This window comes from Protopterus annectens, chromosome 10.part0 (assembly GCF_019279795.1).
Source record: "Protopterus annectens isolate FY-2018-M chromosome 10.part0, PAN1.0, whole genome shotgun sequence".
In the NCBI taxonomy this organism is placed as follows: domain Eukaryota; kingdom Metazoa; phylum Chordata; order Ceratodontiformes; family Protopteridae; genus Protopterus; species Protopterus annectens.
Window position 1 is genome coordinate 807,336,079 of NC_056744.1, and position 23,593 is coordinate 807,359,671.

The following is a 23,593-nucleotide window of genomic DNA, read 5'->3' on the forward strand; positions in this document are numbered from 1 at the left end:
TCTTCTGACTCAACTTACCTCCCCAAATATACCTGCTATCCTTCCCCAACATCCCACTCTCACCTTAAAAAAAGGGCAATCTGTTCACCCAAAAAATTTCGCCTAATACATAACTGTCCATTTTGCATCCACTTACAACTGCTTAAAAGTGCCTTAATTACTCTAGATCCAACAGCCCTTGTTCTGCCCAGCAACAAAAGAATCATCCCTTGCAAGTCTCAAACCCAGGATCCTTCACACAATTGCCACAGCAATTTACCACTAAGCCATTTGAGCTATCGATATGTACAATGTTTTCTCAAACATATCATGCAGCACAGTCATTCAACAGTAGGGAAAATATATTTATTTATTTATATATATATATATATATATATATATATATATATATATATATATATATATATATATATGTATATATGTAGATATATATATATATATATATATATATATGTATATGTATGGAGCACATTTGGACATCAGATCCACACTCTGAACCTCCTTCCTTCACAGCTGAACTGTTCTGCCTTGCAACAAAATAGAGCATTACATGTCGACAAAGTCTAACATTAGGGGGGGATATACATGGACAGATCGTAGATATACCTATTACAACCTATAAATTTTGTGCAAGACACATTTCACATATTGTTGTGTCTTTCGGCTTTTCCCAGTTAGGGGTCACCAAAGCAGAACTCCGGTCTGCTAATGATTGGCAGTAGATTTTTACATGCCGAGTTGCCAGCCCAGATGCATAACCTTCAATGAAGGTACATCCATTCACGCATGTCTCCACACAGAAGACGATCTAACTGAGAATTGAACAGGACAACGTCTTACTGTGAGGCGACAACGCTACCGTAGATATATATATATATATATATATATATAAAATATATCTATATAAATAAAAATGTAAGTGTTCGTTTGTTCAAAATCTTAAATCTCCGAAAGTTCTTAACTGATTGCTTTGAAATTTTCACACAATGTTGCATTCGAATACGCGCGTGTTTTTATATACCTACTATTATATAGATGTCACACGTTGCATTCGAATACACGCGTGTTTTTATATACCTAATATGGATTCTATATATTTGTAAACCAATATGCAATCTTATATGTTTTTGTTATAATTTTCTTACTTCTTTTTCAGTGCAATCGATCTGCTTTAGTTCATCCAAATAATGCCTCGCAGAAGATCAAACTTAGGTCGTCGTACTCGCGGAGCGGAAGCAGTGTGACAAGTAATTGCATATTTGTAAACAAATATGCAATTTCATATGTTTTTGTTATAACTTTCTTACTTCTTTTTCAGTGCAATCGATCTGCTTTAGTTCATCCAAATAATGCCTCACAGAAGATCAAACTTAGGTCGTCATACTCGCGGAGCGCAAGCAGTGTGATGAGTAATTGCAAATCAAACTTAGGAAGAACAGGCATCAGCGAACGAGCAAAACAGACAAAGAATGGCTCAAATACGTGCCAAGGAATCAGCAGAGTGACGTGCAGCCAGACTTGAGGATGTATGGTTGCGAGCACGGTGATCGCGTTTTGCAGCTTCAGATCTGCTTCGTTCTCATTGATCAACACCAGTGGACGAAATAAATGCTTGCCTGAAATACTCTACTTTGTGGCGACACGTAAAGATGTTAAAATTAACTACAAATATGCATGTCCAGCTGCAAAACGATCAACCAGCTGAGATATTCTCACATCAATTGCTGGAAATTAGGAATGGAAAGGTGCCGGCTGATCTGACCTCAGGACGAATTTCACTGCCTCATAACTTCTGCAATTTAGTGACGTCAAAAGAAGAATTGGTTGAAAAAGTATTTCCCAGTATTCAAATCAATTATAAGAATCATGATTGGTTGACAGAATGAGCTATTCTTGCGGCCAAGAACAAAGACATCTACGGACTTTACAATATTATTCAGTCGAACATTCAAAGTGAGGCAGTCACATACAAGTCCGTTGACACTGTTGAGGAAGCAGATGAAGCGGTTAATTATTGAACAGAATTTTTGAATTCACTCGATCTGCCAGGGGTGCCACCGGACGTACTGCAATTGAAAATCGGCATGCCAATTATCATGTTGTGAAATATCAACCAGCCAAAGCTTTGCAACGGCATGTGGCTTGCAGCAAAAAAATTAATGAGCAACGTCATAGAAACAACAATCTTGACAGGACTTTTCAAAGGTGAAGATATCCTCATTCCTCGCATTCCTATGATTCCAATGGATATGCCATTTCATTTTAAGAGATTGCAATTCCCAATTCGATTGGCATTTGCAATCACCATCAACAAAGCTCAGGGCCAATCTTTAGAATTGTGTGGTTTAGATCTACACACAGATTGCTTCTCACATGGACAATTATATGTTGCGTGTTCTAGAGTCGGAAAACCAGACAATCTCTATATCTGCACAGACAATGGAACAACAAAAAATATTGTAAACCCACAAGCATTGTGAAATTAAACATATTAGAAACATGCGCTTTCTCTTTTCTTTCTTTTCCATTTAACCAGACTAAGCCACAGCAACGCGTAGTGGGTACAGCTAGTATATATATATATATAGACATATATGTCTACAGATGTACACACACACACACACATATATATATATATATATATATATATATATATATATATTAGATAAATACATTTTCCCTACTGCTGAATGACTGTGCTGCATGATATGTTTGAGAAAACATCACATTTATCTGCAGCTCAAATGGCTTAGTGGTAGCTTGCTGTGCCTATGGTATGCAGGGTCTTGGGTTCGCGACTTACAAGGGCTGATTATTTTGTTGCTAGACAGAACAAGGGCTGCTGGATGCAGAGTGATTAAGGCACTTTTAAGCAGTTTAAGTGGGTCTGCGTGGGTTTGTGTGGCGGTAGGCAATGCTAACTTCCGATTAAATATGCTTGCAGACAGTTAGCCTGAAAGTGCTTAATCTGTGTAGGCACTGCTTAGCGGCTCCAAGCAGGCTTAAACCTGCTTACTACTGATTAAAAGTGCTTAGTCCTGCTTACCCCTGCACTCATTTCATTAAAAGAAAAGAAAAAAATGGGTGATAGGAAAGTGGTGAAAAAGGGGGCACAAAGAGGGAAAGACAATAGGAAAAGTAGCTAGGGATGTGCAGGACAGGTGAAGGGAAGGTCCATAGCTGTCCATTTCTTCTGCAGCAACAGCTGTGCATATATATTGAATTTGGAGGTAGATTTTGCCACTCAAACCCCTGAGAGAGGGGTGAGGACAACAATAATGTGTTGTGAAGCCAATTAGACCAGATTATATGTGTCCAGTGGACACATGTGTCAAATGGACAGCTATGTATGGGGCAAAATTTTTTTTTGGAACAGATTGCCCTTTTTTTTTAAGGTGAGAGTGGGATGTTGGGGAAGGATAGTAGGTATATTTGAGGAGGCAGGTTGGGTAGGAAGACAGACAAGACAGCATACACTGTGGTATATGACACATGTTTGGGGTAAACATCTTGGACAGGGAGGGGTGTTTGGAAATTGGAAGCCCATGAGCCCCCAAATGGAAACGGTGGGACTGAGGTCCCCACCCATGGGCAGTCACCACTGCACCTTCACAGCCCCAAAGGTGGCTGTGCTAGGAGCTAAGCAGGAGGGGCAGGCTGACCCCCTAAATGCACCACACAGCCCTCAAGCTGGTGTAGCAGATCTCCAAACTCCCTTCAGAGCTCGCTACTCACCCATCCCCGGACCTGACTTTGGGTGGCAGGATCCTGTCCATACCCGCTCACAAGTGGGGGAATGAACCCCAACCCTTGGGATGGTAACACCATTGGACCAGTGGATGAAGAGGTCCCAGGGTGGGTCCCATATGTGCTGGGGCCCTGTGCCATGGCCAGATGAGATGGGATAGGTGGGTTTGGTGGGACCGGCCTTCCCAAATGTGCTATGGTATTACAGTTTTTGAACGTATGTTGGTTAGTAATAGTCAACAGAAACCAGGATTAGTTATAACAGCATGCATAGATATTCCCATTAACCCAAAACACCAGATTTGGAGCAGTTGCATAGCAAACAGAACACATGTATATATGGAACCACAGTGGCCATTACAACGGCATGCAGGTTACATTGATAGCAACAAGCCACCAATGATAGTTTTTCAACATGGAACATTAATAGAAACACATTTCAATATTTAGTAAAAAAATATACTCCAAAACAGCAACCTCAGCTTAAGGTGTATACTCAAATTTCTCCAACCACAGAACAAAGATCTGGATTCTACTCGGATGCAACACAGTTTTATTGGTGCACAAGCACTTTCACAAACAGCTTCTTCAGGTGTATAACAACCATTAAAATACACACACCTTATATAACACTTAAAGTCAGTCACATGACTCTGCTTAACCATTTTTAAAGGCATATATACACATTCTAAGTGTTACTTTCTTGATCCACTCTTACAAATTCTAAACTTATATAGTATAAAAAATATAAAAATATATGTTAAAAGCATACGTAAAGTTCTAAAAAATTCAACATTCAAAATTCAACATTCACCTATTCAATGGTCTCTTTTTTAATACAATAAAATAATACAATAAAAAAGGCCTTCCAACAAGTAAGACATTAATTGCAAATTTATCAGGTTATGGTTTAACACATTATGAATCAAACGTGTTAGAAAAGGGGTTATCTTTTATACCGGCTAAGGACATGAACATCACTGATATTATTTTCGATTTGAAACTGTTTACCCGTAACTTGACTTTGAAAACATTATTTGGTAATGAGCAGAAAGAGTCTGATGCTACATTCAGGAAACCGAGTCTTGTTGTACCAAAACAAAATGCTTTAATCAATGCATTTGAGCAAACTTGTATTTCTGATATGGATAAAATGTATTATGAGCGGAAACAATTTAAGGAAAGTGGCAAATGGCATAATTTAAGTAAAGAAGAATTTAAAGCTATGCATGATTTAGAGAGTAATAACCAGATAACTATTAGGCCAGCAGACAAGGGAGGGCAAATGGTGGTTATGAATAGAGTTGATTACAATAGTTTGATGCTAGAAATGCTGGATAATACTGACTTCTATCAAAAAATTACATTCATACAAAGTAAAAATATGATATCAAGGGTAGAAAAAGAAATTAGACACCTTGAGGAACTAGAGCTTTGTGATAATAATATGGTCAAATATTTAGTAGTTACAGATCCAACTATTCCAAAGATTCAGGGGTTGCCTAAACTCCATAAAAATTCCACCAGACCCCCAATGAGATCAATAGTAGCCGGAAAAAATTAGTGTACTGAACCGGCTTCAATATTCATTGAGAAAAATTTGAAGGCCCTGATATACAAATCAAAGTATATCTTGAAAGATACAGAGCATTTTCTCAGAGATTTATATGAATTTACTAATGAAACAAATGTATCAGTACAGTACTTCTTCGTTACATTAGATGTAGTATCGCTGTTTACAGTTATACCAAATCCAGTTGGTATTAGAAATGTGATACATCTATTAGAGATGAATAAGGAATTTGGAAGTAGAACCATAGGAATATTACAAAGACTGTTAAAAATAGTGCTTGAAAATACCATTCTTGTATTTAGGGAAGAAATGTATTGGCAAAAGAATGGAGTGGCAATGGACACTCCTTGTGCTAATAGTTATGCCAATGCTGTTATGTCCAAATGGGAAATGGAAAATGTTATAAAAGGAAAATTTGATAAAATTATTATGTTTTATAGGAGATTTGTAGATGATCTCTTTCTTTTATAGAGAGGGACAGAAAGTCAGTTATATGAATTCTTAGAATTCATTAATAACTCTACAGAATTTCTTAACTTTACCATGAATTGTTCTACTGATGGTATCCGTTTTTTGGATGTTTATGTAGAGAAAGATAGTACAGGCAAGATTAGCACAAGAATGTACAGAAAGACCTGCCATGCAAACAAATGATTAAGTAGAGATAGTATGCATCCCAATTTTATATTCAGAAATGTAGCACAAAACCAGTTCCTAAGGGCGTCAAGATTAAGTGTAAAAACCGAAGAATATGAGAAACAACTAATTTTGACAGGAAAAGAATTACTAGATAGAGGCTATGATAACAGAATGTTAACTAAAAACATGGAAGATGTGATGAGTAAAAGAGAAAATAAGGCTAAACCATATTTCTCAAAACAATTAGTGAATGGGAAAGAGAAAGTGACTCACAAGAATGTAAGGATGTGTTTAAATTATTCAAGAGATGTTGGGCTGTACACTAATATTATAAATGAACATTGGAATATATTAACATCAGATTGTAAAATGAAAGAGTTAGTAGGCACAAAGCCACAATTTAGCTTTAAAAATAAGAAGAATTTAAAAAGAAGGCTCTGCATAGACAGAGAACTGAAAGGTAGAGAAAATGAAAAGGGCACTAGACCATGTGGCAAGTGCATCTTTTGTAGTTTTATTTGTAATGATTCACAATTTAAACACCCTGACACAGGGGAGATGTTTTATCTGTGAACCTATGCGAAATGTGATACAGCACATGTAGTATATCTGGCTATCTGCCAGGCATGTCACAAATTTTATGTAGGGAAAACAGATTGTCTTTTAAAAGATAGGATAAGAGAACACCTATTTCACATTAAGAAAACAAGTAGTTTTAATGCACTAGCGAAGCATGTGTCAGTTACCAATGAACATGTTTTTAAATTTGTTGTATTATGTAGAACATTCACTGATATAAGAGGGGGTGATATAAAAGCAAGGACTGAGGAAAAAGAAGCTAAATGGATTATTAGGTTAAGGGCTAGTTCAGGGCATGGACTGAATGATTCTGTTCCTATAAGACCAATATTAAAAAAGAGACCATTGAATAGGTGAATGTTGAATTTTTTAGAACTTTACGTATGCTTTTAACATATATTTTTTATATTTTTTATACTATATAAGTTTAGAATTTGTAAGAGTGGATCAAGAAAGCAACACTTAGAATGTGTATATATGCCTTTAAAAATGGTTAAGCAGAGTCATGTGACTGACTTTAAGTGTTATATAAGGTGTGTGTATTTTAATGGCTGTTATACACCTGAAGAAGCTGTTTGTGAAAGTGCGTGTGCACCAATAAAACTGTGTTGCAGCCGAGTAGAATCCAGATCTTTGTTCTGTGGTTGGAGAAATTTGAGTATACACCTTATTAAGCTGAGGTTGCTGTTTTGGAGTATATTTTTTTACTAAACTGAAGCTGCTGTTCTGAAACCTCACCTTTGCAGTTCATGGACTTTGTGTTTACTTTGTGGATACTCTGGAATACGTTTATGCAAAGGTGCCTGTAACATTGGGTGGTTTGTATCATTTAGACATTTCAATATTTGTTGAACAATAGGACATATGTCCCAACAGTAGGTTTGGTGTAAACATACCCATTGATTTGTGTATTTAGATTATTGTTGCAGATATGGTGAGGGGAGAGAGAGAGATGTCAATTAACAACTTTAATGATCATTGCTCTAATCATTACTCTACAAGTATTATTACAATATCCTATGTCCTTGGTTTGGGCAGTGGTATGTTTGTACACAGTTTATACTTCAACTGTCTTATAGTTAAATTCAGCATCTTTTACCTGGTAGACCTGTGGAGGGAATGTTTGTTAACACTACCTGACTGTTTCTACACATATTCCCAGATTCCTAGTTAATATTATGCACATACCTCTCAATCTCTTAATGCATACACTCTGGACAAAGCTTGACAGCATGGGGGTACAAATAGGGACATATTTTGAATATTGTTCTCATAAACTTGGAGAGTAGCTAGAGTGACAGGATTTGTTTTAATATACATTTTCTGAAGGATTTGAGGTCAGAAAATGAAATGTATGTCATTGTTTAGTGACTACAATTCTGAGATCATTCCAGTGATTTGCCAGGGAGACAGAGGTACAGGCCAAAAATGTGAGCCAATTATCTGGACATTCTGCAGAAATCTGTACAATTGAGAGGTATGATTATCCATACAGCTTACTACCACTGCCAGGATTCGAACCATGGCTGTGTCTGCTAAAAAATACAGCAATTTAAGTTTCATCAGAGTGTGCAATTTGGATATTGCTGTCTATTCCTTCAGTGTTTTCTAGCTAAGTTTCTCTTGGTTGTACAATCTGACCTTGTACTTACAACAGTCTTATACAGACATTCCAAGACATTTTTTATGTAGTACAGTGTGGGTAACAGTGGTTAACACATTACTGTTCAGAGAATGCAACACTAACTGCCATACAATACCAGAGTAAACACAACCAGTCCAGGATTTAGAACTTCATTGCTAGGCAGTTACAGTTTTATTTAAATATGACCTTTCTACTACTTTATATTTATTTGGAAAGACTACTACAAGCAGGATTGTTACTCACCAGCCTCGCGATGCAGCCTTTGCAACCTACTAGCATGGGCTTCTTGATTCACAGCCTGCTCAGCTGCAGCTGTAAGGGAAATAGAGAAATATTTAGGCATACCTATCCATGACATATACATGCTAGACATTAGCAAACAGTTATTGGTATGACTACTTACACACTGCTGGGACATCACCCCTCTGTCTTGCTTCTTGGACTCACTCATCCAAGAGCTTCCTCTGTCTCTGCTTCAAGTTGGTATAGTGGTGCTGGACCTGCTCACCAGTCCGAGGGATACCAGTGGCAGTGGTGAGATCACAGGCAGGATGGTCTAGCCTTCCGCTTTATATTGGGAGCCCTGGTACTAGCCCTGCAGCAGTCTGTCATCATAGTTTTGTACCAGGAGTCCTGCTATGACTTTGGACTCCTGTATGCCCCAGCATGCACCCGGACGTGCATGTCCTCACCAACTCCTGCCATACTGCCTACAGTGAGAAGTTGCAACCAGTTATAAGCTGTATTCCCACCTGTGGGGTTTAAATACAGCCGATTCCCCACCCTTTACCATGATTGGATGGTTTTGAAAATGCTGAGCTAAGCTACGGGCAACCCTGCTTAGCTAAGGTTGGCAGTTCTTAAAGGGGCAGGTTCAGCATTGCTTACCAATGGGCAAATCCACTTAGCTGGGCTATTTATTGCTTAGTATTTATATGTATACAATGCTTACACCCAGTCAGTAAAGTTGTGCAATGCTTAGCATTGCTTATTTTTTTATTTTATAAACTATCTGATGAATGGGATTGATTCATCATTCATTACATATTATAAATTTGTTTACTGTCCCTGGCACCCCTCAATGTGCTTTCATTACATTTATTCATGTGTGACTATACTATATAGGGCACTTGTTTTTATATGGGGGTTTTGCATCTTTATTAAACTGATATCTCACATCTGGACCTACTACACTACTATGGTTAACAAATATATGTTATTTAGTAGCTAATTATTAAAAAAAAATGTTTATGTACTGATTTCACAAGTAAAATGCAAATTGGTCACAGTGGAGATCGAACCGGGATTGCTGCTGCAAAGCATGCACACTAACCACTACATTATTGCAGTACTGCTTATGTTGGATTTCTCTTGCTATTTAACTTCTTGTGCTTTTTAAGCTGGACTAAGCGTAGCTAAGCAACGGGCACACCCGCGCAGCTACGCTTAAACTTTATTGCATGTTTAAAAAAATATATTTGTTGTGGTTTTTTATTTGTACCCTTCAGAATATCCATGCTAATGCTGAACCTGTTATCCTATCAACTTTCTGCTTTGTGGGGCAATTGTCACTTTTGGCTTTGTCCACATTCCTTACTCTGATGAGTTGGGATGTGTGCTCTATGTGCTTATGCTAAATGTATTATTCTAACAAAACTTTTGTCTTGGTAGGGACAATTGTCCATTATGGCTTTGACCAGATTTGTTATCTTGATGGGTTGGGGGTATTATGAGCGTTCTCGCTCATTTTAAATTGCCGAAAGGCAATGCTGGAGTGCAGGGGTCATGTATATTGTTAGACCTCTGCTCTCAGACACACTCCCTGTGCTCGTACATGGAACTGTGTCCATTTTACAGCATGGCAGCATGCCTTCATGCTGCACTGCCATGCTGAACAGGAACAGTTCCTTCCATGCAGGAATAACTTATTCCTACATGGCTGCTTGCTGAATCTGGGGGAATGTTTTTACAGTTAGTATCTCTTTTAATCTAGTTTGTACCAATTTACTTATGTCTATCCCAATGTTTGTCTGTTGACTATGTACTGTATATGTATTATCTTGCCTTATGGTCTAGAACATGTCTGAAAAAGGTCTTGCACCACTCCAATAATCAAGTTATAAAAATGCAAATAAATCAGCAATATGCATTGGAATCAATGTGGATATACAGCATACTGGTCACATTTTTAGCAATACACTCTTTTACATTTCCATATTTATACACATTCTTTCCTCTAACGCCTTCATTATCACAGTTGTGGCTGTTGCATTCATTTCCTGAATATGTTCATGCACATGTTCATAAGTATAACATAAGTTATGAAATTTAAGACATACTAATTATGTAGTATATTAAACACAGTTTAAATCTTGTAATAACCCTATTACAAACCCTCTTCATATTCAAAAATAGAGCTTTTCTCCCCGGCTTCTGCTGAAAAGGGGTATTACCCAGTTAGAATGCCCCAGTAAACCAAGACAAACAAACAAACACAAATAAATAAGTACATACATACATACATACATAAATACATACATACATACATAAATAAATAAAAATTAATCATACCCCACATTCAATTTAACGTCTCAGTTAAAAGGCAAATCCCATTATTATTATGTTCCCTCATTATGCTTTCAGAACAAACTTATATCATAAAAATCAACACTTTTTTTCTTGGCTGCTGAACTCAACTGAATTTTAGCCGTTAGGGTAAAATATGACTATGCCTTATTTGCTCTTTGTGTACTAAAACTAAAATATAACTATATGCATACACTGTAACATAGTGTTGAATGTTTTATAGGCGTGACTGACCTTACATGTTGTAGGCTCGTGGCAACTTCCTGTGCAAATGTATGCAGTATGGCTCTTTCCTGTCTGGCCTCTGCTGAAAAGGGACTTTACCCAATCAAGACTTTCCCAGCAATCAAAGACAAATACATAAATAAATAAATCTTACTTACATATCAAACATTCATCTGATACTCTAATGACTAGATATATTTGGTATTTGCACTGTGTATGCAATGACAACAGAAATGAAACAGCTCATATATGAATTTTCATGCAAAGCAGTAATATATTAAACGTCTATTAAACCTTACTTTATAAAGTATATATTATTTTACATGTAAACTGATCTTATTATCTTCTATCAGAGAAGTTACTGTGATCAGTCATAAGAAAAATTCATGTCACCTAACAGTTTTATATGAAATGTTGATACAGAGCATATGCTGTGCAGTTAATATAGTGTTTATGAACTAGTCTGAAGAGACCACATAATAATCCTAGAAGAGCTAAGCCAATACTGCTATGTGGAATATAAACTATTATGAATTGAGAAACAAAATATACATTTTATATGTTTTGCCTGGCACACAAATACAACACACAAGGGGAAACAGCTTCTAAATCTCACAGTCTGCTCTGGTAAAGTATAACCATTATTTTTTATTTTCCACATTTTTGGTCCAAGGACAGTTCTGAGTAATTGATTCCCATAATGAGCTACGGTTCGTTAGTCAATTTAATTTATAATTGAATTGGATGGAGGTAACTTTGTGTAAAATTATATCTGAAGAACATTTTTTCACTTGGCTGTTCAGATTCTGCAAAGCATGAAAAATATCAACATTATTTTTATCCTGCAGGAAGCAGAAACTTTAGAAGACTAGGATATCATTTTAGATTATATTATGGTCTTGTGATATTGAAAGAATATTTATGTGCATGAAGCTTGTGGCTTCAGCTGACATTTTATAATGGAACTTTATCCCCTATCCTGAATTACTGCAAAATGTTTTTGAAAACTGAGGAATTTCAGTTTTATATCTTTACTAAAGGGTCTATATTAAAGTCTGAAATATGATTTTCATTGGAGTTGCGTCACCATTTGTTCTAATTTTCCTTGTGATGATGGAGCTCTACAATTCAAAGGAAAGGTTAACATGGCAATAGCGTGCCAGTAATTGGATGGGAATGAATATCTATCTGTTTATTCCTTTTTTTGTTTACTTTTAGGCCATAAAAAATAAATGTTATAGTTTTCAATCAAACAAGGGCTGAGAAGGTTCCTCTTCACTTATATGCCTAGTTGCATAGGGAATACAGAGTATACAATACAGAAAAACATGTAACTTTATTACTTTTCATGTGTCTTTGAATATAGAAATACAGTGGCACAAGGCACCACTAAATACATGCAATGTTTTCTCTATGCTGCCAACGCATAGCTTTAAAGGTATTAAGATTTTTAAAGTAGTCATTTCATTCAGCTATCATAATTCCAGAGAAAATAGATAAATAATGCTTATTGTGATGAGAATTTATAAAGGGATACATATTTGTATGTATGTATGCACGTGGGGGGCATATATGTACATATACAAATATATATATATATATATATATATATATATATATATATATATATATATATATATATATATATATATATATATATATAGATATATATATATATATATATATATATATATATATATATATATATATAGATACATATATATACATATATATACACACATACACAAGTGCTTAAAATAAGTGAAACTCCAAACTGGTTGACAGGAGTGCAAGACTGATAATCCCCAGGGTTGGGGAATATGCCCAGAGATTGCACAATATATAATTAGTAAAGGTGGGGGTACAGGGGGCTTGTCCCCCTGCCAAACACACTGTTTCAGATGTAGCATACTCCGATGTTCAACTTGGAGCATGGGCAATAACATTTCGACATTGTGTATATTGATCCTTACATGTCAGCATTTGCAATGTCAACATTTTGGGAGTTTCATCAAATGTAAGCACTCATGTACATACATATATATATATATATATATATATATATATATATATAGAGAGAGAGAGAGAGATTAGATATATACAGATATATAGCTAGATAGCTAGATACACACACAACACACACACACACACACACACACACACACACACACACACACACATGCACAAGATTTGCCCCCCCCCCCACCAACCATGTGGGAGGCTATGACCTCCACATCCTAGTAAGTATGCGTGTGTGTATATGTATATATTGGTACTGTGTGTTCTGGTGTCTCAAAGAAGAGGTGATGATAATCAATGGTCACAGAGACTGGTGGAAAGGAAAGTCAAGTCTAACCAAGTTGGTTGTTCATGAGTTATGTGGGCAACTGGGACAAGTCTTCCCTCCAAGTGGAGTTTTTATCAGGTTTCAGGGATGTTGGCATCCAGTCATCATGAAAGGCATGTGTGCAGAATGTGGCCAAGACCTCACACACCCACAGAGCAAAAATGGCAGGCAACAAGCTCAGCAATCAACAGCAAGTGCTGCTGTGGTGCACAGTGCCCCTGAACTAATGGTTAGCTCAGAGCAAGCTGAACAACTGGTAAGAGAAGATCAACAGTGGCTACACTGAAACCGAAAAGTGGTATTGATGGTAGACTTGGATCAGACTTTGGTACACATCACAGAGCAACATCGCCAACAGATTTCCTGCAAGGGAATATTTCATTTCCAGCTAGGACGAGGGGAACCGATGCTTCATACTCGACTATGCCCATATTGCAAGGAGTTTCGTGAGAAAATTGCCAAATTGTATGAATTGCATATTTTTACCTTTGGTAGCAGACTTTATGCAGACACGCTAGCAGGATTTTTAGATCCAGAAAAAAAAAAAGAAGGAATTTTGTCCTGTGATGAATGTATCGACTCAGTCTCAAAAACTGGGAATCTTAGAAATGTTTTTCCTTGTGGGGTTGCAATGGTTTGTATCATTGACGACAAAGAAAATGTTTGGAAATTTGCACCAAACTTAGTAACAGTGAAGAAATATGTGTACTTTCAGGTCACAGGAGATATAAATGCATTTTTTGGGTTGAAGGAGGCTCAAATGAGAAAGAAAGTAAATCATTCTTCCAAGCCATCAGGGCTGCCAGATCCAGCAGTCACTGTTTCCAGCGTTTCTGAAGAATCCAAAAGAATACCTGCTGAAGAACAGTGCAATGGACTTGAAACACCTGCAGAGGAGCAAAATGACACCACTGCTAATGATGTAAAATCAAAATCTGAAAAATGTTGGTCCGTTCGGGTCAAGTATAAGAAGCACAAAAACAAAACCCAAACAGGTCCTTCCACACTGTGGCTGAGATCAGCAAAATAAATCCAACCGGTTAAAAACAAAACAGGTTTAATATGACAATAAAAACTAGTTGAGCGCTTTCACTCGCAACAAACAGCGAGCTTCATCAGAACAATTGAATACAATGCTTTGCATACATTTATAATTAAAAATGGCGCCAAAAAGCGTTGCTTAAAAGAGGTCACTATTAAAGCAGTATTATACATTTTTATAAAAGAATTTCTAAAGAGAAATAAAGCACTGCTGTATAGATACCTACAATATATTATAATCAATGTACTCTAATATAACTAAATATACAATTGTTCATCTTATTGCTTATGAATATTAAACTTTAATAATATTGTAATCATTAAAAATTCTATAATATGCTAAAAATCTTGTCAAGTAACATATTTAAAAATATTTAATTTAGCATATTATAGAATTTTTAATGATTACAATATTATTAAAGTTTAATATTCATAAGCAATAAGATGAACAATTGTATATTTAGTTATATTAGAGTACATTGATTATAATATATTGTAGGTATCTATACAGCAGTGCTTTATTTCTCTTTAGAAATTCTTTTATAAAAATGTATAATACTGCTTTAATAGTGACCTCTTTTAAGCAACGCTTTTTGGCGCCATTTTTAATTATAAATGTATGCAAAGCATTGTATTCAATTGTTCTGATGAAGCTCGCTGTTTGTTGCGAGTGAAAGCGCTCAACTAGTTTTTATTGTCATATTAAACCTGTTTTGTTTTTAACCGGTTGGATTTATTTTGCTGATCTCAGCCACAGTGTGGAAGGACCTGTTTGGGTTTTGTTTTTGTGCTTCTTAAAATCAAAATCTGACATCAATGATAATGCAGGCAAAATATTAACTGTAAATTAAACCAGTTTCCTCAGTATGGACACTGGCAAAATACAAAATCCAGTAAATGCAAAGGAAACCTCACCTTCTGTTGATCAAGATAGCAGGATATTACAAAGAAAAACTGTAGAGCCTGCCAAGGATAAAAGTATCAAAACAGACATGGATTTTGATTTGTCCAGTGATAGTGATAATGAATCAGTTGGAGAAAAAGCTACCTTGCCTTCTTCTGGTTCTGATAGTGAAAATGGAGAAAACTTGAGCTGGAAGGGGCCTAAGAAGCCAGCAAATGATGGTGCTGTCCAAGAAGTGAGCAGTACAGAAATCCAAGAAGAAAAGGGACAGGATAAATCATTCTGGGTGCCAGGGTCCTGAGACTGACTCAAAAGACAAGCCTAACAGGGCTCAGTCTGTTAACAAACAGGATGGGCTTCATGATTTGAGGAATGGATGCTCAGATAAGAAGGAAGCAGAGACTGAATCTCAGAATAGTGAGGAGTCTGGGGTAACAATGGGATAGTCTTTAGACCAAAGTGTGGAAGAATACCTTCCCACACAAAAACCTATACTCCTACTCCACAAAGGCTCCATGCTAATCAGTAAAGGCTTACACATCTACTTGCTCAAGCCCTCACTACTTAATTGCTGCGGGGATGTACATCCCAATCCTGGCCCTGTACAAAGCTGCAGAACCCCCTCCCAACTACTAAACCCTCCCTCAGTTATCACCTCTCCCCTTACTCTTACCACCTCAGACCTATTAGTCTTAAATATCAATCTTAGAAGCATTCTAAACAAAATTCCTGAATTCCAAGCAACACTCACACCATACTCTCCAGATGTAGCTAAACTTACTGAAACCTGGTTAAAAGACCAGAATAAAAGCAATGAATTCTTGCTCCAAGGATGTAACATCCATAGATTTGACAGTAAGCACAAATGTGTTGGCAGTCTAGCAATCCAATACAAAAACAGCCTTGCTCTCCAGCAACTAAATATATCTGCTCCTCTTACCACTGACTCTAAAATCATAGTCTCTTGTCTACACCTCAACAAAAACAAGTCCATCTTAATTATAGCCATATACCTCCTCCCTTTTAACAACAAATCTGCTTAGCTGGGCCTCCTCTACCCTCAATCAAGAAACTCATTTTAGGTGATCTCAATCTAAACTGGACCTCATGCACTTCCACTAGCCCAACTAACATCAACCTATTTGGCTTCTCCCAATTAATCACCACCCCTACAAGAATTGATAAACATAATAAGAAACTCCCTACACTTGACTGGATTCTTGCAAACTGCCCTGACCTCTGTACCCAAGCCCACTGCTTCCCTGACGCTCTCAGCGATCACTCTCCCACCTACCGAATTACACAAAAAGCTAGCTCAACCAAAAGCACAATCAAGAAACCGATTCATACCAAAAAAACTTCTGTCGAAATTTGAATTCCCTCCTAAAACATCACAACTGCTCCCCCTTACCTTCCCCTTGATGAAGCCATTGATTATTTCAATAAATCATTTTTAGACAGCCTGAACTCACTAGCCCCTATTAAAAAACATATTGTAAAACCACCCCAACTCTGTGGCTAACCAGGGAAACAATTAATATCATGAAACAAAGAGATAGAGCATGGCTACGTTACAAATCTACCACAACCCTACCCTTCTTACAGAACTGCATCCAATTCAAAAATCTAGCCAAAAAACAAATTCATAATGACGTGAAATCGTACTACACTCTAATCCAACAAAAGCATAAGGATAATCCTTAGAAATTCTGGCACGCTATTAAATAACTCCTATCCACTGGCCATAACACCAACCCCTCCCCTTCAATCCTAAGTAACAACACATCAATAGCAGCCCAATTCAATTCACATTTCATCAACGCCATCCAAACTTTATTAAATAACAGCAACAACACCCTTCTAACCATTCCCACTACTTCAGACCTTCATTCCCCCAACTTCTCATTTCAACCCCCCCAGACTAGTTACATAAAAATACTCCATCTTAAACTTAAACCCACTTCTCTTGCCACCAATCAACTTCCAAATGAATTTCTAAAACTTGGAGCTGACTCAATTTCAAACCCAATATCCATGCTCATCAATCGCTCCATCACTGAACAATACTTACCAATACTATGGAAAATCCCACCTCATTCCCCTCCATAAAAGAGGGCCTTCCACAGAAATAACCAACTACAGGCCCATTGCCATTACTCTCACCCCTTAGCAAAATATTGGAGAAATGTATACATTCCCAACTTCTGACCTACCTACTACAAACCAATCTTGTCTCCAACTCTCAGCATGGCTTTAGACCTAAACACAGTATTACCACCACTCTCTTACTCTTCACAGATACCATCAAAAGCCACAAAAACAACAATAACCTTGTCTCTTCCATATTCTTAGACATGTCTAAAGCTTTTGATACCGTTTCCAACCAGATACTACTGCAAGAATTATCATCCATGCATATTTCATTCTCAACACTTACTTGGTTCCATAGCCAGCAAGCTGTCAAGTAGACTGACAACTTATCCCCACTGCTACCTATTACTGTTAGAGTCCCACAAGGCTCAGTACTTGACCCCTTACTCTTCTCCATCTTTACAAAAAACTCAACACCGCCATCCCATACACTACTATAGTACAATATGCAAATGACTCGACAGTCATTTACACATTCCCCTCCTACCCAGAACTACAACTCAAAACCCAGCAAGCCTTTTCAGATATAGAGCTATATCTTAAGGAGAACCAACTCATATTAAACCCCAACAAAACAAAGCTTATGATATTTACTCATAATAAATCCACAGAATCTACTTCCCCTCACTATATTGTCTCTTTCAATGGTACCGAATTTGAACCAGTAGATAACACTAAGCTTCTAGGTGTCACAATAGATAGCTCATTAAAATATGACACACACATAGCCCTTACTGTCAAGAAGATACACATTAAATTCAGCTGCCTATATAGGTCCAGAACATTCCTTACCCATCTCACCAAACAGGCCCCAGCTAGAACACAATTTCTGTCCACACTTCTGTACACCACCCCCATCTTCACTAACCTTTGAAAATTGGAACTCTCCAAACTAGAGACTTGCTCCCACAAATTTGCTCGTTTTGCTGCCAACCGCCGTAATAGGGCACATCTTTGCACTGCCCTAAAACAACTGCAATGGCTAGAACTACCACATTTTCTATCACATAGCCAACTGATAATTGTTCATAATATCATTTATCATCCAGATGCCTGTCCAGCACTAAAAATCCCAGTCCACCCCTACAATGCCACCCGTGCACTTTGCTCATCCAATAAACTTCTTCTAAAATGCCACAAAACTAATAACTCTTTTGGTGACTTCCTATTTACCAATCATATTGCTAAAATCTGTAAATGTATCCCATAACACATACTCACCACCTCCACCATCAATAGATTTAAGCAGCTACTCAAAGAACACCTCTTCAATAACTGCCTCTACACTTGTATCACCCCAGGATAATCTCTTTCCTCCTCCCTTTCTTTCCTTATTCACTCCATACTCCACTATCAATGTCTTACACTAGTTCATATACAAAATATGCTTATTTTTATCTGTTCTGTACTTACCTGTCTTGGTTGCCAGTGTGATGAAGGAACGACCTGCTGTTATTTTTCAATGTGTGTGTAATATTTGATACCAATGTTTAGCTTTTTGCTAACAGTTTTCTAACTTTGTATAAGTGATTACTACTTATGTTATTATCTCCAGAGATTTTCGCCCTGGGCCTCTACTGAAAATGGGCTTCTAGCCCAGCCGGATTATCCCCGTAAACAAATGTAAAAATAAAATTAAAAAATATATATTTATATGTATGTATTTATCTATATCTATATCTATTTATCTATCTGTGTGTGTGTGTGTGTGTGTGTGTGTGTGTGTGTGTGTGTGTGTGTGTGTGTCAGGCACTTTAATCTTTATGGGCATCAGCTGGGTTTAAAGACCCTCTGTTTCAGAAGTATAGGCAAACTTTCCACTTATGCCATGCTGACAAGGCCGATAAAAAGGCCAACAGATGCATGCATATAGCTAGTGGGGGTTTGGCTTTATTGGCCAGAATGTATCCATAAAGACTTAAAAAGTGAAAAAAGCCATTGGCATTCAGAAGCAATGTAGTTAAAAGACCTGATGACTTTAAGGGGTCATTTGCATATATCCTACAGGCCATCATTATGTGAGGTTTATGGCATCATACAGTGAAAACTCTAGCTTGGCTGGGTTTTCCTTGCATTTTTTACTGCATGTCTTTACTGTGTGCCCATTTTACTCTTTGGTTTGGATGTTAATTTAGATATTATGCAGGTATCTTAATCTTTATGAGCAACAGTTGGGTTTAAAGATCCTGTGTTTCTGAAGTATAGCCAAACCTTCCATTTATGCTGTGCTGATGAGGTCAATAAAACTTTGAAATATACATGTCTGCAGATAAAGAGTTTTGGCTTTATTGCCCTGAATGTAACCATAAAAACTTAAAAAGTGAAAAAGTCTTGGAGATTCAGAAGCCATGTAGCTGAAACAAATGATGTTCTTAAGGGGTCATGTATATATATATCCCATGGAGTTTCACTACAGGAGGTTTAAAGTATCACACAGCGACAACTCTAGCTTGGCTAGGATTTTCTTGCAGTATTTATTGAATAGTATAAAATTTATAAATATATATATATATATATATATATATATATATATATATATATATATATATATATATATATATATATATATATATATATATATATATATACACACGGGTTCCTATGAATCCGACAGTCGAACATCGACACTTACCTCATCGACACCAAAGCATCGACGTTCAGAACATCGACAATCCAGGTAAGCGATTTTCCCCCTTACAGGACCCATGGTAGCACTTGTTTCGCTAGTACGACGCTATGGACAATGCAAATTCTCAACAGTCGCTACCATGGGTCCTAAGTGCTACCATGGGTCCTGTAAGGGGGAAAATCGCTTACCTGGATTGTCGATGTTCTGAACGGTCGATGCTTTGGTGTCGATGAGGTAAGTGTCAATGTTTCGGCCGTCGACGGATTCATAGGAACCCATATACACACACACACACACACACACACATATCTCTCTCTCTCTCAATATATATATATATATATATATATATATATATATATATATATATAAATATATATACCTATAGCTATATATATATATATATATATATATCTACATCTATATATATATATATATATATATATATATATATATATATATATATATATATATATATATATATATATATATATAGGTCTACTTTACATGGTCGACTTTTCACAAAGTCGACTTTCATATGGCCGAGACCATATGATCGACTTTCAGAAAGCTAACCATGTAAAATAAACAAAAAACACAACAAACACTTACCTTAAAACTGTTAGCAGGGGGCACACCAGCCATAACTTAAATATACCAACTCTGAGATCACACTACAGTGTGGAAGAGGGAAACATTCCCATTCTGCACTGTACTGAGATAGCGGTTCCCAATGGTCAGCTTTTCAAAAGTCAATCATATGGTCTCGGCCATATGAATTTCGACTTTGTAAAAAGTCGATCATGTGAAGGGGACATTCTTTATATTGTTTTAACTACTAGAGTGTACATGTGAAATGTCTTTTATTGTTGTAGCTTCTGAGCAGGTGTTAGATTGTTAAATAATGTAGCCTGTTGGCCTGGGAACTCCAGGCTAAGTGTCAAAGAAATGATGTAATGGGAACTAAATGAAAATGATGTAATATGGGAGGGCCCAGCAGAAATGTTGGTTAGTGATTTAAAAAACTATTGCTCAAAGAGAGACTGTAAACATTTTGATCTTGGACATTCAACTCATCAGCACTGCCTTATGCTTTGTACGTAACTAGGATTTTAGCACTGTGTTTTCTCTTATGAATAGTTAGGAATTAGAAGGTTTAGACTGTGTTTTTCTGTATTCATATCAGACCTTTCCTACTGTATTGTTTTAAGTATTTCCCTGTGATCTCTGAACTCTAGAATGGCACTGTGGTGTAGTAGTATTGTCCTGTGTTTTTAGGATTTATTATTAAATATTTTTAAACTCTTTTCAACGGTGGCTGTTTTATGTAGAGATAAGTTAAGCTCTAGAGTACATTGCATATTTATAGAGTTTATTGTACAAAGCCACTCTAATAAGCTTTAAGACTGTTTAGTCACAAGACATTCCGGGGTAAAGGGGCACAACTGGAGAATCTGTGTCAGCCTTTCCCAGGAGTGTCTGTGAATTTGTGTAAAGACTTATCTCAAAGTGTGTGTGTGTCAACTACTTGGGCAGGGACATGAAGCACTGGTTGGACAGAGAGGGTGCTGGAGAGTTTCACTTGCCAGCTACGCTGAAATCTGGACCCTATAGCTGTGCCAGTGGGAGTCTTATTGGGGACCTGGGGCACAAGGGAGAAGTTCTGGACTGACTGTGATCTCTGTGTGCTCTTAAGGGAAATTGCACTTTACTGTGTGTATTGGTTATCCTTTCCTCATATATGAGACACCATCTCTGGTGTTAGTGGTAAGGACTGAGGCTCCTTGATTGCTGAGCCAGGGCACGGGCGTCACATCAGGAATGAAGAAAGAGGAAGTGGACATGTGAAACATGGTAATTTACACCAGATAAGGGCATTTCAGTGTATGTACACTCCAAAGACAAGTCAGTAGCATAACATTAATAATGTATGTACATAGTACAGTATGTGCTGCAGGTTGCACATCCTGTGTGAATATATTTATATAATCACACATTATAGTATTTTATGTGACCATCACACACATTTATATATCAATGGAGATGACTGGTTGTGACATAAATATCCTGACATAATGACTGGAGAGGACATTTAGCAAGGAAGGTATATGCAATAGGAGTATGTACATATTATGAAGCTGTGCAAACTGAGTTGTTTAAATATGCCTGAGATGTCATCATAGCTCTCAACCAATAAGGGACACATAGCAACAGGCTCATGGACAACATTAGACAGAAGGAGGCACAATCATGGACAATTTTAAAATAATACCACCATTAATCTGGGACATAGACATTAAAATGTGTTTGTAGATTATTATATATGTTCTTCAGGAACACACTTGTACAACTGTAATGATTTGTCATTAATCTATAAGGGGAATTAAATACACCTTCCTCAAAAATAACCACTTTTTGGAAATGCTAAGAGGGACAAGGGGAATCTTGGTCAGTTGAGATGTTGTCATGACACATAAGCCACAATCCACACCTTCAGGAATGCAACCCATGCCGACAATGTTCTTAGTGAGCTGTGTATTTACTGAGTGCATCACAATAAAACATATCAAACATGCATTTTGTAGAACACCTTGAAGTGAAGTCTGCACTGTCAACTTCTAATGGTTATGCATCACAAAAAATAATTATTTATAGCTGAAAAGATGCATTGGAGCTGATTGTGGCAACAGTGATACACTTGAGTAAGGCATGCCTGGATGATATAGGTATTGGCCATATGGATAATGACACTTAAAAACAACCCACTAGCATGAGTGGATTCACTACACATAGCTGTGTATTGCATACATCTCCCACATGTAATAGCAACAGATACTGTCAGCAACATCTGCAGTTGACGTGTGAATTCAAAAGTGATCCATCATAATAAATGGTACAGCACTATGTGAGACTCATGGCAATGCATCAGTTATGCTCATGTGCACAGAAACTACAGCACTGCAAAGTCGAACTTCAATGAGAGAAGTAACTGCCACTGTGATATTGTTTACATAGCAAACAATACAAGGAGCACACTTTCTATCAGCACATGTCAAACCCAAGACATTCCACATGATCACTGTCACCCTGACATTGCCATGGAATATTTTATACTGCCATGAAATCCTGACATATATGCAATGTGTTCATGCAAACTATGAAGTGGTAATACTGAAATGATGCTCTGGTACATTTGTGATGCTGTACAATCACAATATAGCTGTACTGAGATACAGTTGAAGTTGATAGATTTATAGGTGCATACAAGAGTACCAGGCTAAATTCTCAACATCTCATAAAAGCCTAGCCATATTTAACATGACTCACACAATTTTCAGCAGCAATACAAATAAAGTTCGCACAGTGATGTGTCTATGCTGTTATCTAATACCAACTGCCTCTATCTACAAGGTACATAGGTGCAACACCTACAGTACAATCAAGATGAACCATCCATTGATCTATGTTGCACTTGAAGAGGGTAAGGAAAGGCATTTGCTTTACGTGAATGGCAAACATGTTCCAGAGCA

At 37.0% G+C, this 23,593-nt stretch overlaps 1 pseudogene; it reads left to right on the plus strand.

Moving 5' to 3' along the window:
* The first annotated feature begins 13,386 nt into the window (after positions 1-13,386).
* LOC122814209 overlaps positions 13,387-23,593 on the plus strand; it is a 178,802-nt pseudogene continuing 168,595 nt past the window's right edge.